The sequence below is a fragment of the Bufo gargarizans genome, chromosome 4 (genome assembly GCF_014858855.1).
Source record: "Bufo gargarizans isolate SCDJY-AF-19 chromosome 4, ASM1485885v1, whole genome shotgun sequence".
Taxonomy (NCBI): Eukaryota; Metazoa; Chordata; class Amphibia; order Anura; family Bufonidae; genus Bufo; species Bufo gargarizans.
Genome location: NC_058083.1, coordinates 353,201,017 through 353,219,292, shown reverse-complemented (window position 1 = coordinate 353,219,292; position 18,276 = coordinate 353,201,017). Strand labels below are relative to the sequence as shown.

Genomic DNA, 18,276 nt, shown 5'->3' with positions numbered 1-18,276 from the left:
TGTAACCGGCCTACCCTGTGTTCCACTGAAAACGTAAAGTTTTGTAGGGAGAGAAACCATTGGGTGACTCGGGCATTTATGTCCTTCGTCTGGCTTATCCACTTGAGAGGGGAGTGGTCAGTCACCAGGCGTAATTTTCTCCCCAATAAATAATAGCTGAGAGATTCTAGTGCCCACTTGATAGCCAGGCACTCTCTTTCCACTATACTATACCAGGTCTCAGCTAGGGTGAGGATGAGGAAGACAATGGGATGCTCCTCCCCGTTGACTTCCTGAGACAGTACAGCACCGAGGCCTACTTTGGAGGCATTGGTCTGTACTATAAACTCTCTTTTGAAGTCGAGCGTCACCAAAACCGGGGACCCGCACAGGGCTGACTTCAAAGCGGAGAAAGCCTCTTCCACCCGATAATCCTAGCGAACCATTGTTAACTTGTGTCCCTTCAAGAGCCCTGTCAAGGGCGCGGCTAGAGTAGCAAAGTGGGGAACAAACCTCATGTAATATTCCCAGGAATTACTATATTTGCCTAGTTGTGACAGGTCAGGGCCAATTCCGTATCGCCTCTATTTTGTTCACTTGGGGTTTGATGACTCCGAGCCCAATGACATACCCCAGGTACTTAGTCTCTTCTAACTCTATCACACATTTTTTTGGGTTAGCGGTTAAGCCAGCTTTCCGAAGGGAGTCCACTACAGTGTGCACTTTGTGTAGGTGACTTTCCCAGTCGGTACTGTGGATGACAATATCGTCCAGGTAAGCCGAAGCGTACCGACGATGTAGACAAAGCACAATGTCCATTAGTCGCTGAAAAGTGGCGGAGGCGCCATGCAGACCAAAGGGTAAGACCTTATATTGATACAGCCCCTCAGGTGTGATAAAGACAGTTTTCTCTTTGGCAGCCTCCGTTAAGGGCACCTGCCAGTACCCTTTCGTGAGGTCCAAAACAGAAAAATGACGGGCTTGTCCTAACCTTGCGATGAGCTCATTCACCCGGATGATACCCAAGCCAACGTCCCGTACGGGTTGGGTATCCAAACTATAGGATCGGCCAACTGACTTTTTGACTCCTCAATAACGTCTAGAAGCAACATTAGCTGCACCTCCTCTGATATGGCTTGTCGCCGAACCTTGGGTACCCGGTATGGTTTTAATCAGACTTTTGCCTGAGGCTCAGTGACAGTGTCATGCTGGATTATGGAAGTGTGTTCAGGGAGGTCTGAGAACACATCCTTGTTCTGACAAACGAACTCCCTGGCTTCCTGAGTCTGTTTAGAGAAGAAGCTGTCAGCAGTTTTTACTGTGGCAGCCACCTCTCTTGCATCAGACAGAGGGGCCGGTACCTCTTCTAGAAAACACATCAGCGGGCTGTCTTCTGTACAGGTTTCCCTATCTTTCCACGGTTTGAGTAAATTAACATGGTAAAGCTACTCCGGCTTTCGCTGCCCTGGCTGGTGTACCTTGTAGTGCCCCTACCACCTAGCCAGGAACTTACTGTCCACGGTTGGCACCAGAACCAAAACCCGATCACCCGAGTTAAAGATCCTGACCACAGCCTGACAATTAGAGACCCGACTCTGGACTTGCTGAGCTGCTTCCATATGCTCCCTAACAAGAGGCAACACTGTCTCTATCCGATCTTTCATCTGGGTAACGTAATCAATGACACTTTTATGTGGAGTGAGTTGTTGTTCCCACGCCTCTTTGGCCACATCCAAGAGTCCACAAGGGTGTCTGCCATATAGCAGTAGAGGCCTGTCGTACCTCTCGCACTGCGAACATGAGATATGGCAGAAGAAGGTCCCAGTCCTTCCCATCTTTTGACACTACCATTTTCAACATATTTTTTAATGTTTGGTTAAACGGTTCTACCAGACCGTCCATTTGCGGATGGTAAACGGACGTCCGTAGTTGTTTTATGTGCAGCAACTTACAAAGTTCCCTCAATACCTTGGACATAAAAGGGGTCCCTTGGTCAGTCAGAACCTCTTTAGGTAGTCCCACTCGGGAAAACATCTCCATTAACTCCTTAGCTATGAATTTGGCCAAGGTATGTCGCAGTGGCACCGCCCTTCGGATACCGAGTGGCGTAGTCTACAATGACTAAGATGTGTTTATACCCTCTGGCAGACTTCAGTACTGGGCCTATGAGGTCCATAGCTATTCCGTCAAACGGTACTTCGATAATCGGGAGACGTACTAGGGGACTACGGAAATGTGGCTGGGGGCTAGTTATCTGGCAGGTTGGGCAAGACTTACAAACTCTTAAACTTTTTTGAATATGCTGGGCCAGTAAAACCGCTGTAGAATATGATCCTGAGTTTTCTGCAGCCCCAGGTGACCCCGAGAATGTTTTGATGGGCTAGATCTAATACAAGCTTGCGATAAGCCTTGGGGACCACCAACTGTTCAATAGGCTCACCCCATAGTTGGTTTACCCGATACAACATATCCTGATTAGTGTTGAGTGCGAATATTCGAATATCGAATTTTTATCTCGAATATCGCAACTTCGAGATTTCGCGAATATTTCAAATATAGTTCTATATATTTGCGAAATCGAATATTCGTTTTTTTTTGTTTTTGTTTCCCATCTGAAAATATATGATTCCTCTTTGCTTCTTGCTTGTGGGTCAATGAGTCATTGGCCCACAAGCAACTGAATTGAAGCTGGAAGGAATCACGTTTTCAGATGGACCAAATATTTGAAATAAAGAATATATTGCTAAAGAATATATTCGTTTTTAGAATATTCATCCTATTCTAATCTAAACCAATAATCTCGGTTATAATATTCGAGTTCACGAATATTACAACAGAAAAATCGTAATGGTTAATACGTGTGCCCGACCGCATGACATCACCAGTACGTCACCTGAGGTGACTCACCTCATGTAGATCGCGACTATAAATTGTTTTCACTGGACTCTCCACTTCAGACACTCGCAGACACTCAAGTACAATCTGCTCCGCAAAGATCCTGAGACACCGCTTTGTAAAAGCCGAGGATGAAATCATCGTAGCCGTAAGTAATATTACAGTACTTTTGCATGCATGTCAGAACAATTATTATAAGTTGATCGAGTCTAGCAAAATATTCGTAAATTTCGAATATTTTCAATATGAATACGATTTTTTTTAAGGAAAAAATAGATTTGTGCACTGCACTAAGTATTCTTCTTACTTCACAGCACTATGTTTGTAGCCTGTATGTATGGACAACAGATACATTTATGGCCTCATGCACAAGGACTTTTTTTTGCGGTCCGCAAAAATGGTTTCCATTGTTCCGTGATCCGTGTCCGTTTTTTCTTCCATGGGTCTTTGATTTTTGGAGGATTTACGGACATGAAAAATGAAAAAAAAAATCTAAGTCACGTTTGCCATTGAAATGATAGGAAAAAACGGACACGGATCACGGACGCGGATGACAATCCTGTGTGCATCCGTGATTTTTCACAGACCCATTGACTTGAATGGGTCCGTGAACCGTTGTCCGTGAAAAAAATAGGACAGGTCCTATTTTTTTTCACGAACTGGAAACACGGATCACAGACGCGGATGCCAAACGGTGCATTTTCCGATTTTTCCATGGACCCATTGAAAGTCAATGGGTCCGCGGAAAAAAACTGAAAACGGAACAGCGGCCGCGGATGCACACAACGGTCGTGTGCATGAGGCCTATATCACATGCACAGCACATAGCATGTCCATTTTCCTGTCACTCGATATATACCACACACTATATACGGTACCATACACTATATACCATACACACACACAATATATATAGATTATATTTAATGTCCATGAGCTTTCTTTGTCTCACCGTATTTGCTGTTTCATTTAGCGTTACCCAGGGTGCACCACGGTGATGCAAACCAGCTGTACACCCAATACCGTACCGTCCCTTTACTAGACAAGTACATCACAGCTTAGCCGGCCAATATCCAATTGCTCCCTCCCCCACACACATAGAATCGCATTACAATCCGATCTTATAACGTTAACATTTAATCTAATATTTCCCCTTTAAATACGTAACTACTTTTTGCAGGTTTGTTGAGGACATATGTTTTAAAATTTTGAATGTAAAAAATTGGAATTATATGCTTGCATCTTTATATTGCAGCGTTTGTTGGTGCGGGGATACGCCCTAACCAAGAAGAGAGTGGAGAAGCGGGCCATCCTGAGGTCTCTCCGTGCAGAGTTATGTCCAGGTACAATACATACATGACTTTTGTATCTCTCTTTACAACACTATGTAATGTATATATTTAGTTATGCTGCTAATCTGTAGAGATGTAGTTTGGATAACACACAACCTCTTAACTCATTGCGTTATCTAGACACAAAAGCCATTGTTAAAAAATAGTGTAACGCATTTAATTGCATTTTGTTTACATAACACGTCTCCTAAAGGATCTGTGTTAAATCTACTACATCCGTATTTCATCCCTTTAAAAATGATTACTTAATACCCGGTGTGACACGTACAAAATAATCTGCTTACATCATACATCTCTACCTCTCGAGATTGTATATATATATATATATATATATATATATATATATAGATATATATATATATATAGTTATATACACAGCGCAGTACAGATGTATGATCTCACCGGATGATTTGATACGTTTCACAGACACACACACATATGTCTTTATGTTTATATATATATATACATAAAATGCAAGCATCATTCAGTATTTATTTGAAAGGCCCCGTCCATTTCATACATCCCCCACGTAATTTGCATGGGATTATAGATTATATATATACAGTCCTGATCAAAAGTTTAAGACCACTTGAAATCAGGACTATGTTTAATGCCACATTCCCTACTTTTATGCCCCTCTCCCATGCAAGGCAAACACATACAGAAAATGATCCATTGTTTAATCACAGACTGGTTACAGGCCACACATCCCCTCCCCTCAGTCTGCAAAGTAATTTAATAATCAACAATCCATTTGAGACATCTATTGTAGCCATTGTGTTTCTACCGCACAACCAGACGATTGCTAAGCAGGTTACATACTAATTAGGTAATTAAACCTAATATTGTAAATCCATTCAACAGTACATATGAAACATCCATTGTAGTTGAAACGCAGTCTGCTACAACAACTAACGAAATGCAAGCTTAAGGGAGATCTTTATCTTTTAGTTCTAAAATGACGATTTTAAATGAAAGACTGCTTTTTAACACTGAATATACCAACAATAAATTCTGCTTAAATGGCATATTAAAATTGATTCCTCTCTCCGCCTTTCTGCAAGCGACTTTAGCCCTCCGTCTAATAATCAATTGACCGTGAATACTAAATCAACAGGGAGGGAGGGCGTGCTGGCAGCAGATCTTCAAAATGCGGCTTGGCAGATAGTGTAACGCCGGCAGACACAAATATTATATACCCACCATAACAACATCCAGTAACCCCTTATCTAATTTCCGAACAGTTGCGTGTTTTGATTAAAAGTCAATAACCCAGCCTCAATACCGTAAAGGACACCCTCCTAATAAATACTGTGTTACCTCATCCTACCTTCTAAATTTGGCTAGTTTAACACATCTGGAACACTGGTTTTAAAATGTTAGATAATGCCAAAAAGAGTCAAATACACTTTGTGGTTTATCATAATCCCATGCAGATCCCTCCATACAGTATATGAATTTCTGGATCTTTAACTTTGTTGTGATTTATGATTTCATTGTGAAAATTCGTAATATTCTGTGATTATAGGTGTTCCTGTTCCTACTATAAAGAGGAGAGGACCGCGAAAACAGAAAAAAACATCCACTAAATGTGGTAGTGATGGAGGTCTCAACAACAGATGAGGAGGATTCACAAGAGCAGGCAGGACCCTCAGAGGATGTAGCAGCCCCTCCACCACCTGATGGCAATATGATGGCTCCTATGAAAGCTCATGAGCCAGGACCCTCCCATGAGCTTCAGGATGAGGTGACTGACACACCTGATGTGGGAGAAGAGGTGGAGGTGGAAGACGCTGGACCCTCCCAGCCACCACAAGAACCCCCACCACTCGAAAAATGTTTATTTTGTTCTGTTCTAATGTCTGACTGCATTCTTTCATATTGTTAGCATAATTTCTGTTTGTCCTGATCATATTGAGTTTAGGGTAGACCGTACCCTCCACTGTTACCTTAACCTGCTGCTGCTGTCTGTCCTGTTCCGTATGACTTTGCACTACGACTCAAGGGGCCTTCCTGCAACCTGATAAATTTAAATCTATATATAAAAAAGGATGTATCTGTGTGTGTATGTATATGTGTATGTTCCGCAAAAACTCAAAAAAACAACACAACAATTCAATGAAATTTGGTATAAACATCCCTTGCTACCTGGAAAGAAATAATGCGGGGGTCTCAGCTCTCTAGGACGTACCGTTCCCGAGATATTCCCAAAATATCACCTGCATTAGCCAATACAAGCCTGCCTCCAGCCTTTAACTTAAATCCTAACTGCCAACTTACGGGCGCTGTGGAGTTCACAGTTAAAGGGCCGGTCACCGTGAAATTCACTGTTAAACGGGCGACCATTGCTAAAGTCACTGTTATTTAATATATATTTGCAATAAATAAATACTCGAGCAATGCGGGTCCACAGCTAGTTTATGTATTAAATAACAATATTAAACATACGAAAGCAAATTATTAAACGTAATAAAATATTTATTTACAAATAGAAATTATGTAAAATATTTGCAAAAAAAAAATCTAAGGCAAAATTTGGAGTTCTTTCTGGATCTCCAGCAACTCCTTATTATGGTTCTTCCTCTGCTCCTCCAGATTCCTGTATTCAGCATCCAGCTGACGCTGATGCCTCTGTAAGCAAGCTTGAAGTAGCCCTATTTTTTTTGTTCGGCTTTTATAGCCAGCATTGCTTTGGCTTCCGATTTCCGATGCTCAAGGAGCCTACTTTTAAGTTTTCAAATAACTGTTAGGATAAAAAAAAAATATTACATTTACTTTCAATTATGATGAAGGCAGTTAGTGGTTTGTGTGGAGTTTTTGTTACAGTACTGTCCATTTACAGAACCAAATATTTTTTCATTACAGTTTTGAAAATTATATAGTTGTTTCTTTAGTATTTCAATATAGTATAATGTTATTTAGTGGGTTAATTAATGCAAGTTCATTAGAGTATAATAGTATTTAGTTGGTTTCTTTGAGATGAAAGAAGAATCTACACTCGTGTTGCTAAGCATTTCTGTTGGCCATGGTCAATATGAATAACACATGAAAGTTCTCATCTTAAAACATAACTTCTAATACAAAAGAGCTATAAGATTTTTTGAATGCAAATTCAGGACAAAAATTTGTTGAAAGGGATTTTGGACACACTACAAGTTCTAAATAGTCTTATATAGACATAGTTGTGGCACCAGGTCTCTGAGATGCCATAAATTTAAAGACAATAATACGTACTCAGCTCCTTATCTGTAAGATAATAACGGACTTATTATGATGGTCTTTGATATGTTTGTATCTTATATTTCAAATGCCCATTCATTCCGCCATGTCTCCCTTCTTATTGTATATACGACAGATGAAGGGACTGGTGAGTTCTTGGAAGCTCGCTATGTGACATATTAATTATTATTTTATGGCCATTAAAATGTATCAAGCCACCACAACTCTTATTTAGTATTTATTAAAGACAGCACAGAATTACTTGGTTATAGTTATGTAATGTTTAATGTGAATTAGTTGGATACTTTATGGTTTTAATGTAGATTACAGATTTATTTTACTTTAAAAAAAATCTCTACTTTTTGCTATTTTAAATAATTTTAGGCCCTTTTGTTATAAACATCATATGGATATTTAATTATATAGCTGTGTGCACATATTTACCCTCCTGATGGGGGGGGGGGGGGGTGTAGACCTCCTTCTCCCCCTCTTCTGGAGGTGGGGGAGAAGAATCCCCTTGCTGTGATGGTCCTCGATCAGAGGAGGGTCCAGGCTGCTCCTCCTCTGCCTGCTCCTCCAACTCTTCCTCCTCACCTGTTTGTCGTACAGAAGGAACGGGAACACCTGTAATCACAGAATGTTAAGAATTTAGACTCATAAATCATAACAAAGGTAAATAAAAAAAAAAAAAAAATCCTATATGGAGGGATCTGCATGGGATTCTGATTATCCACACGGTGGATTTGCCTCATTATGGGTTTATATTACATATGTACTCAGCCCCTTATCTTCAAGATAATAACGGACTTATTATGATCATCTTTGAGATGTTTGTATCTTATATTTCAAATATCCATTCATTCCGCAATGTCTCCCTTCTTATTGTATATAAGACAGATGAAGGGACTGTTGAGTTCTTCGAAGCTCGCTATATGACATGGAAATTATTATTTTTTGGCCATTAAAAGGTATCAAGCCAGCACAACTCTTATTTGGTATTTCTTAATGAGAGTACAGAATAACAATGTTATAGTTATGCAATGTTTAATGTGAATTAGTTGGGTACTTTATGGTTTTAATGTAAAGTGCAGAGGTTTTTTTTATTAGAATTTTTTTATTTATTTATCTACTTTTTCCCAAATTTAAAACATTTTATGCCCTTTTTCTTATAAACATTGTATGGATATTTAATTATATAGCTGTGTGCACATATTTACCCTCCTGGTTGGGGGTGTAGACCTCCTTGTCCCCCCTCTTCTGGAGGTGGGGGGGAGGAATCCTCTTGTTGTGATGGTCCTCGATCAGAGGAGGGTCCAGGCTGCTCCTCCTCTGCCTGCTCCTCCAACTCTTCCTCCTCACCCGTTGATGCGACCACCTTCTTTTTAGAAGTTCTTGGTCGTACAGAAGGAACCGGAACACCTGTAATCAACAGAATGTTAAGAATTTAGACAAACAACTCATAAATCATAACAAAGGTAAATATAAAAAAAAAATCATATATGGAGAGATCTGCATGGGATTTTGATTATCCACACGGTGGATTTGCATCATTTTGGTGTTATATAACATGCCAAAACCAGTTTTACAGATGGGTAAAACTGGCCTAACTTAAAAGGTAGGATGACGTAACAGGGGTTATTTCATGGTATTATGTTGGGTATAATAATTTTTGGGGCTGTCATCATTATACTGTCTGCCCAGCCGCATTTTTAATACATCTTACCTTTCATATAGCATTTAATTTGTGGTTTATGATCTTAATTTACTGGGTGAGGTGTGTGTATATATATATATATATATATATATAATGTAGTAGAAAGGCACAAGGGACTATAATAGATGGAAGATATGTGTCACTGAGGATCCTGGCCTCCGTAAAGTAGGAGCCACTAGTGCATATGTCCGCAGCAGTTGCTGACGGACACTTTGGTAGCTAGCATAACTGTGAAAAGCTAATACGGGATGGCTCTTATTGGGAGTAGTAATAGAGTTGGGCGGGTGACTACGCCACACAATCCAGGCCAGGTTTTGAATGGCTTACAAAAGTCAGCAAGAAGGGTCAGGTGGGGATGATTACATGGCTGACGGTGGAGCTCTGGATGGCTGGGTGTTTGTGTTTGAAACTGAGTGAAAGACCAGAGGGTCTCTGCTTGGATACAGAGGACAATGCAAGATACTCTGTGGGATTTACAGTACTGTGCCTTACTTGTGTAATTGTGGATAGAGGTAAAAAATTTAACCTTATTTATAGCGGCGCTGCTGCAGAAGACAGGACTCAGATAGGTAAAATAAAGTAGGTTCTTTATTAGTATAAGTCTACGTGTTTCAGGACAATAGGTCTGTACATTATGGGTTTGGTTACTGTGCTTTTTATGAATTTTTTTGGCGCAATAGTTCGTGTGGGCGTGTGGGGGGGCGTGGGAAGGGCGGGGGCGTGTACGCAGGTGCTTTGTTGTTGTTGTTGCTATGGCGCTCACTGGCCGGCATGTTGTTGATTGTGTCTGCTATGCCGGCATATCGTAGTAGGGCCTTGCTTACGTGCTGTGTGGGCGGGGTGGTGCCGTCACGCTCCTGGCTGGCTTGTTGGTGTCTGGGCCGGCTTTGCTTGTGTCTCCTGGGCAGGCTTTGCTGACGTCTTCTGTGGGCGGTAGCGCAGTCGCGCTCCTGACTGGCTTATTGGTGTCTGGGCCGGCTTTACTTTTTGAGGAACATACATATACATATATATATATATATAGAGAGAGAGAAAGAAAGAAAGTCCAGCGGGAGCACCAGCCTGAAGAGTGGGTGCAAAATCCAAGGGGGATAGCGGCAGTCCCCAATAGTATAATCGAAGAAACAGGACTGCACTCCGGATTGTGATGAAAAAATCAAAGTGGTTTTATTCACCCATATTATGGCATATCTTGCGACGTTTCAGCTCTTGCGAGAAAGGCTCGCAAGAGCTGAAACGTCGCAAGATATGCCATAATATGGGTGAATAAAACCACTTTGATTTTTTTCATCACAATCCGGAGTGCAGTCCTGTTTCTTCGATTATATATATATATATATATATATATATTCTTGAATCCCATGCAAATTGTAGGAGGGGGGGGGGGATGTATGTAATGGTCGGGAATTTTGACCTGAATACTTAATCATGTTTTATGTAGATATAAACAAAAAGACCTATATATATTTATGTGTGTGAAATGTAAGAAATCATCCGGTGACATCATACATCAGTACCGCGCTGGTATAACAATAAATATACAATCTCAGCGAGGTAGAGATGTATGATGTAACCGGAAGATTTTGTGCATGTCACAACAGGTATTAAGTAATCATTTGAAAAGGGATGAAATACGGATGTAGTAGAGTTAACACACATGCTTTACGAGACGTGTTATGTAAACTTAATGCAATTAAATTTGTTACGCTATTTTTTAAAATGTCTTTTGTTTCAAGATTACAGGATGAATTAATAAATTTGAGAGGTTTTGTGTTAATCATACTACATCTGTACAGATTAGCAGCATTACTAAATATATACATTACTGGGTGTTGTAGAGAGAGATACAAAAATCATGTAAGCATTGTAACCTAGGCGTAATCGCTGACTATATTCTTTCACAAGTTCAGGGTGAAGGCGCTTTAGGTCACAAAATTTCTTTTGTATGGCTTCCTTATTGTACTTTTTCCCGTGTTTTAGATAAAGCTCGGTCTGGACAGATGTTATGATCACTTCTTTTTCCTTGTGTTTCCGGGTGAGATGATATCCCCGCTCCAGAAATCGCTGAAGGATAAATATTAAAGCATATAATCCCCATTGTTTTATTATACAAATATAAAAAAAAAATATCCTCAACAAATACGCAAAAATGAAGTTACGCCCTTGAAGGGGAAATATTAGATTTAATGTTACGGTTATAAGATCAGATTGTATTGTGATTTTATGTGTGTGGGGTCTGAGCAATCAGATATTAGCCAGCTAAGCTGCGATGTACCTGTCTAGTGAAGTGACGGTACGGTATGGGGTGTAAAGTTGTTTTGCATACCCGTGGTGCACCCTGGGTAACGCTAAATAAACAAGCAAATACTTTTGGTCCAACAAAAAAAACTCATGGACATAAAATTCAATCTATATATATATATATATATATATATATATATATATTGTGTGTATGGTATATAGTGTGTGGTATATATATGGCAGGAAAACGGACGTGCTATGTGCATGTGATAGATATTTATCTGTTGTCCATACATACATACATGCTACTGACATGGTGCTGCGAAGTAAAAAGAATACTTAGTGCATCAATCTGTAATATCTACTAGGGTCCATTAACACGTCCGCAAAATGGTCCGCACCCATTCCGCAATTTTTCGGAACGGGTGCGGATCCATTCATTCTCTATGGGCCCGGACGTGAAGCGGAGAGCACACTTCCGGTCCGCAGCGCCGCAAAAGATAGAACATGTCCTAGTCTTGTCCGCAGCTGCGGACAAGAATAGGCATTTCTATAGCGGGTGCTGGCCAGGTGTGTTACGGATCCGCAATTTGCAGTTACACAAAACACCACGGAAGTGTGAATGGACCCTTATTGGGGGGGAAATAAAAATAAATAATCAATGTAGTTCTTATTGGCATATATACGAATATTTTACAACAGTCGATCCACAAATGAATAATTTATACATTGTTCGAGTGTTGCAAAATATTGTTCTGGCATGCATGCAATATATAATAAAATACAGTACTGTAATACAATATTTCTTACAGTTAGAATAACTTTTTCTTCATCCTCATTAAAGGGATTCTGTCACCAGTTTTTTGCCCCTCCATTTAAAAATATGGTTATGTTCAGGGAGCTTTAGTGATTCCTAATGTGGTCTTATAACTGAAATCTGTAGGCTCATTTTCAAAAAACGTTATAACTAACCTGTCATTCATCCAACTAAGGTGCCCAAGGGGATGTGCATGTCTTCCAGATGCCGCCCGCACCCGCCGCCGTTCGTGCCCTGCTCCTCCTTTTCTGACATCAGCGCCGCCTCAGAATCCTTTGTTACGGCTCCGGCTCTCCCTCACTCCCCCCTCCTTCTTCTCTAACATCTCGCGCGTGCGCACAGGCTGGCGCCAGTGTTCAGGTCATCGGGAGGGTGAAGGAAGTGCCGGCACATGCGCACTTCGCTCCATGAAGCCGAACGGAGAAGTCCGCACGGGCGCATCAGGCACAGGCCTGTGCGCACGCACAAGATGTTAGAGAAGAAGAAGGGGGGAGTGAGGGAGAGCCGGAGCCGTAACAAAGGATTCGGAGGCGGCGCTGATGTCAGAAAAGGAGGAGCAGGGCACGAACGGCGGCGGGTGCGGGCGGCATCTGGAAGACATGCACATCCCCTTGGGCACCTTAGTTGGATGAATGACAGGTTAGTTATAAAGTTTTTTGGACAAAATGAGCCTACAGATTTCAGTTATAAGACCACATTAGGAATCACTAAAGCTCCCTGAACATAACCATATTTTTAAATGGAGGGGCAAAAAACTGGTGACAGAATCCCTTTAAAGGTTTTTTGCACCATTTTTTCGATAAGATTTTATTTTCGGAAGACAATCCACTCTAGTAGTAACCAAAGTAAAACCGAAACCAGGTCATGTGACGCGATTACGTCATACTATCGCGTTGTTTCAGATTTTCGGGTGAAAATCAGGAATTCGAATATAAATCAATTGATTCCACCCGTGACCCTACTTTTTCAATATAGCGAATATTCGAGAGAAAAAATTGTAATTTAGAATATTTTTTTTTTCAACTAGTACATATGTTCGGCATACTCCTCCACGACAAGCGTCCTCGTCACCATAGGAACAACTTTGGGTTAGAATATACCATTGGATAATGGCACTCTGTCTCCTCCCTTCCCCATACGGAATGGGACGAGACAGGGTTGCCCGTTATCGCCTGCTCTGTATATATTAGTAATGGAAACATTGCTTCAAGCTATTCGGGAACATCCTGGTATCAAGGGCATTAAATTGGAGAATGGTTCTACCGAACATCTTAATGCAGCCTACGCAGATGACCTTTTGGTTATGGTGACTAACCCGGTCGAGGCCTTCCCGCATCTGTTAGCCCTGTTCGAGCAGTATGGACAGGTGTCCAACTTTAAGGTAAACCACACAAAATCAGAGGCAATGAATGTGTCGGCATCAGCTAGCCAGATCAGCCTACTTAAATCCAATACTCCCTTTATATGGCAAACGTCTCACCTGTCCTACCTGGGTATCAAAATTCCCTGTAGACTGGATAAATTATTCCAACTAAATTATGCTACATTACTAAAGGACATTCAACAACAGTTACACACCCTGCGTATTCCATATGTATCGTGGATGGGCCGGAAGAATATGCTAAAGGCATTCATTATGCCTAGACTGTTATATGTGATGCAGATGCTGCCTGTCTTTCTTCCCTCCTCCTTCTTTACGCAAATCAGACGACTCTTTAGCACGTTCCTTTGGAGGGGGAGGGGAGCGAGACTGGCGCATCACACGTTGATATTGAGGAAGGCTCAAGGAGGGATGGCTTTACCCGATGCTCATCAGTATTATAAAGCCATACACTTGAAGAGGTGGCTATATATACATGCCCCGTGGTCCAACACCCTGAGTAGAGAACTAGAGATTGCACAACTTGACAGGAAGCAGAGGGCGGGTTTATGGGGCCTGAAATCCTCTTCACTACACTCACATGTGCTGCTCAAAGGCACGGCAGCGGTGGTGAGACAACTAAACAAAGATAAATACTTGCTATCTGCTCCATCTTCACTGATGCCAGCTGACCTAGCTCCATTCCTAGTTAGACCCACTGCAGAAAATGTATCGCCAGCATGGAACAGATTGCAATCTTACACTATAACAGAATTCCTAGATGGGGCATCAAAGGCTCTTCATGACCAACACCCCATGAATAGCGTCTTGTCAGCCTGCCATTTTCTGGACTCCATTGAATTTAATTCTGTCAGCAAACCACTATTAAAAGATAGACAGAGTAAAGCAGAAATCACTTGGTTTGAAAAGCTGATGCATTTAGAGTCCCCCCCCAATAAACTAATATCTAAACTATACTTGGCACTTAACGTCCAAAACCCTGTAGGGATCCCAAATTATATAAAAACTTGGGCCACAGAACTAGACAGATGTGCTGGAGGTGTAAGGAGGCGAGTGGATCGCAAACCCATATATTTTGGTCGTGCCCAAAGATACAGGGATATTGGGAGGGAGTATCGGAGGTAATAAATAAAGTCATGAATAAAAACATCCAGCTGTCACCAGAATTGGTGCTCCTCTGGCTTCCCACACCAGCCTTGTTTCCGTCCAAAGAAAGCTTACCTATGCATCTAATACAAGCTGCGAGGCTCCTAATACCACAAAAGTGGCTCAGCGAGGAACCACCTGCAATTCCACATTGGGAAGTAAAGGTGGACCAGATATGTAGAATGGAGGAGCTGGCTGGCTGGGAGAACAGACGACACGAAAACTTTTTAAAAACATGGACCCCATGGTTGACTTACAGGAACCAGAGAATAGACCCTCAGGCCCACTAAGAAGAAAGGGTTGCGTTTAGTAGAGTCTTTATATCATAGTTCCATGCCATGACCATTTAAAATCAGGACTGTTTATATAGCGCTCATAGGTAGAGTGCATATGGAAAGCATTTGAAGTATGTGTGTACAGGAGGGTCTCCCCCAAGGAGATCTTATCACCCAAACTCCCCTTCCCTCCACATTGAGGGACCACGGTTCATCTCCTCCTCCCCTCTTTATCCCCCCTTTTTCTTGTTTAGAACTTTACCTCCTCCTCGCCGTTGAATATTATAAGGGTACACATAGGATCAATTTAGGAGATATAAGTGTCCCTCAGTGGTGTCTAAACTGCACAGGGGTACATAACGCCTATATATGTAGAACACGTATATGCAATTGCACCATGAGTTTTCATAGGATCTAAGATACTTATGACCAGGTCTAAATGGTGCTGTTTATATTAAATTTATCAGCAACTTAACTGGATGTATTTTGTATCTGATCGCGTGTATTACCTGTAACGAAGTATTCTGTCTATGCAATACTTGAGTCTGTCTGGCAACTAATGGAGATGGAATGTTCTGACAATGTTTTGATGGTTTTTATTGCTGTCAATAAAAAGAAATTTGACAAAGAATATACCATTGGATCTGAGTGCAGGAAAAACTCAGATCCAATGGTATATTATATAACCCACAGCCATTCCCATGGTGACGGGACGCTTGTCGGGGAGCAGTATGCCGATTAAGTGAGATAACAGTACACATCGAAAAAAAGATTATTCAAAATAACATATATTCGCTATATTGCTCTAGCTTCTTTTATTAGAATATTCATAATATTCTAAAAGACGAAGTTAGAGCAATATTACAAATATTCGTAAAAAATACACAAATAGACTGTAATTTAGCTAATATAGTGCTCTAATCTTTTTTTTGTCTAATTTTGTTTTTTACTCTTCTGAAGTTCGGTTTTTGAAAATATGTACACTATAAAAAAAATACTATAGCACTATATTAGCTAAATTACAGTCTATATGTGTATTTTACGAATATTCTTAATATTGCTCTAACTTCGTCTTTTAGAATATTACGAATATTGTAAAAGACGAAGTTGGAGCAATATTAAGAATATTTGAAAAAAAAATACACATAGAGACTGCAATTTAGCTAATATAGTACTATAATCTTTTTTTTTAATAGTGTGCATATTTTCCAAAACTGAAGTTCAGAAGAGGCAAAAAATAATTTGACAAAAAAAAGATTATAGCACTATATTAGCTAAATTGCAATCTATATGTGTAGTTTACGAATATTCTTAATATTGCTCTAACTTCGTCTTTTAGAATATTACGAATTTTCTCAAAGACGAAGTTAGAGCAATATTAAGAATATTCGTAAAATACACATATTAGCCTAGCCATAGTCATAGGAATGTTGCCTTATACTGTAAAAATAAATTCGCACAATTAATTAAATTGCATATTATTCGCGATAAATGGAATAATTACGAATATTCGATTTAGAAGAATATAAGGCGAATATTCGCGAAATATCGCAAAATCGAATATGGCTCATCACTAATCCTGATGAACCACAAAACTGCCGTCTAATGGGTATCAGGCCGTATCAGCCGGGTTGAACCCCCACTGATGCACCCGCTGGGCTTGGACCAATACATTCACCCCCAGTCTTGCCAGAATCTTACCCTTGACTTTCTGGTAGTCGGCCGCTTGATCGTTCTGCAAGTCGAAATACACCCGCTGGGAATCGGATGCCAGGAACGGAGCAATGACATCAGCCCACTGGTCACAGGGTAGCTTTTCCCTGAGGGCCACTTTCTTGTACATCGGCAGGTAGGTTTCGATGTTGTCTGCGGGGGTCATCTTAGGAATCGCGGCCTGGACTGCTTTCTGGGCATCGTGGACGCTCGGGGTTGCTCCTGCTGTCTGCTAAGCCATCACGTGTTGTAGCAGCAGCTAGTTAGTCTCCTGCTGCTGCTTATTAGCCTCGCTTAGCTGCAGGTTTGTCTCTTGCTGCTGCAGATTAGCCTCCATGAGAGCCTTAACAACAGGCTCTATTTTGTCGTGAGGCACTGGTTGTAATACAGCTGGTTTAATGTATGTCATACAACCGTGCCTGAAAAATGCAGAAACCAAAAATATTGGTGTTCACGCCAGCCTCACTGCTCTTGCCCGCATCCACCACTAATTGTGGGGTTCGCTCTGGTAGACAGGATTAGCGGACGTAGTATAAAAGGCAACAACAAGTTCTTTGGATCAAACAGTTCAGTGTTTTATTCACACTTTAGTCAAGTGGCAAAACAAGCAGTCCTAAACAAGCAAAAAGTCACCTTGCGGTGTTGGTGGTGATTCACACCATGCGGCAACTCTGCCTCAAAGAGTCCTTGAGCGTAGCAGCACCAACCTGTTTTCACGCCAAGCAGGTAGCAAGCCTTCATCCAGACACTAGGCTCCCATATCCCAACACAGAGACCTCACTTCTGAACCCAGCTGCCTATTTAAGTACAGCCAGGTGCTGCTGAAACCCGGACCGACACTTAAAATCGGGTCCGGTATTGGACCTCACCTGGCTGTAAATCAGCCCAGCAGCACATGCTGGGAGGAAAATACCTGTTTTCCCAGACCAAACCTCTCACTGTGTTACACCCCATAGAGGCCCACCAATCATGTGCCAGTAACAAGTACCCCCATAGATGCCCTCTAATCATGTGCCAGTAACAAGTACCCCATAGATGCCAGTAACAAGTGCCTCCATAGATGCCCCCAATCATGTGCCAGTAACAACAACCCCCATAGATGCCCCAAATCATGTGCCAGTAACAAGTGCCCCCATAGATGTCCCCAATCATGTGCCAGTAACAAGTACCCCCATAGATGTCCCCTAATCATGTGCCAGTAACAAGTACCCCCATAGATGCCCCCCAATCATGTGCCAGTAACAAGTGTCCCCATAGATGCCCCCAATCATGTGCCAGTAACAAGTGCTCCATAGATGCCCCCCAACCATGTGCCAGTAACAAGTGCCCCCAATCATATGCCAGTAACAACTGCCCCCATAGATGCCCCCCAATCATGTGCCAGTAACAAGTGCCCCCATAGATGCCCCCCAATCATGTGGCAGTAAGGGTGCCCCCATAGATGCCCCCCAATCATGTGCCAGTAATAGGAGTCCCCATAGATACCCCCCAATCATGTGCCAGTAACAGGTGCCCCATAGATGCCCCCCAATCATGTGCCAGTA

General features: G+C 41.5%; 1 long non-coding RNA gene across 1 annotated transcript; it reads left to right on the top strand.

Moving 5' to 3' along the window:
* Window positions 1-2,942: 2,942 nt before the first annotated feature.
* On the top strand, window positions 2,943-6,318 carry LOC122933668. The gene is made up of 3 exons (XR_006388530.1): window positions 2,943-3,022; window positions 4,130-4,217; window positions 5,755-6,318. It is a non-coding gene; the product is annotated as an uncharacterized LOC122933668 (long non-coding RNA).
* The last annotated feature ends 11,958 nt before the right edge of the window (window positions 6,319-18,276 follow it).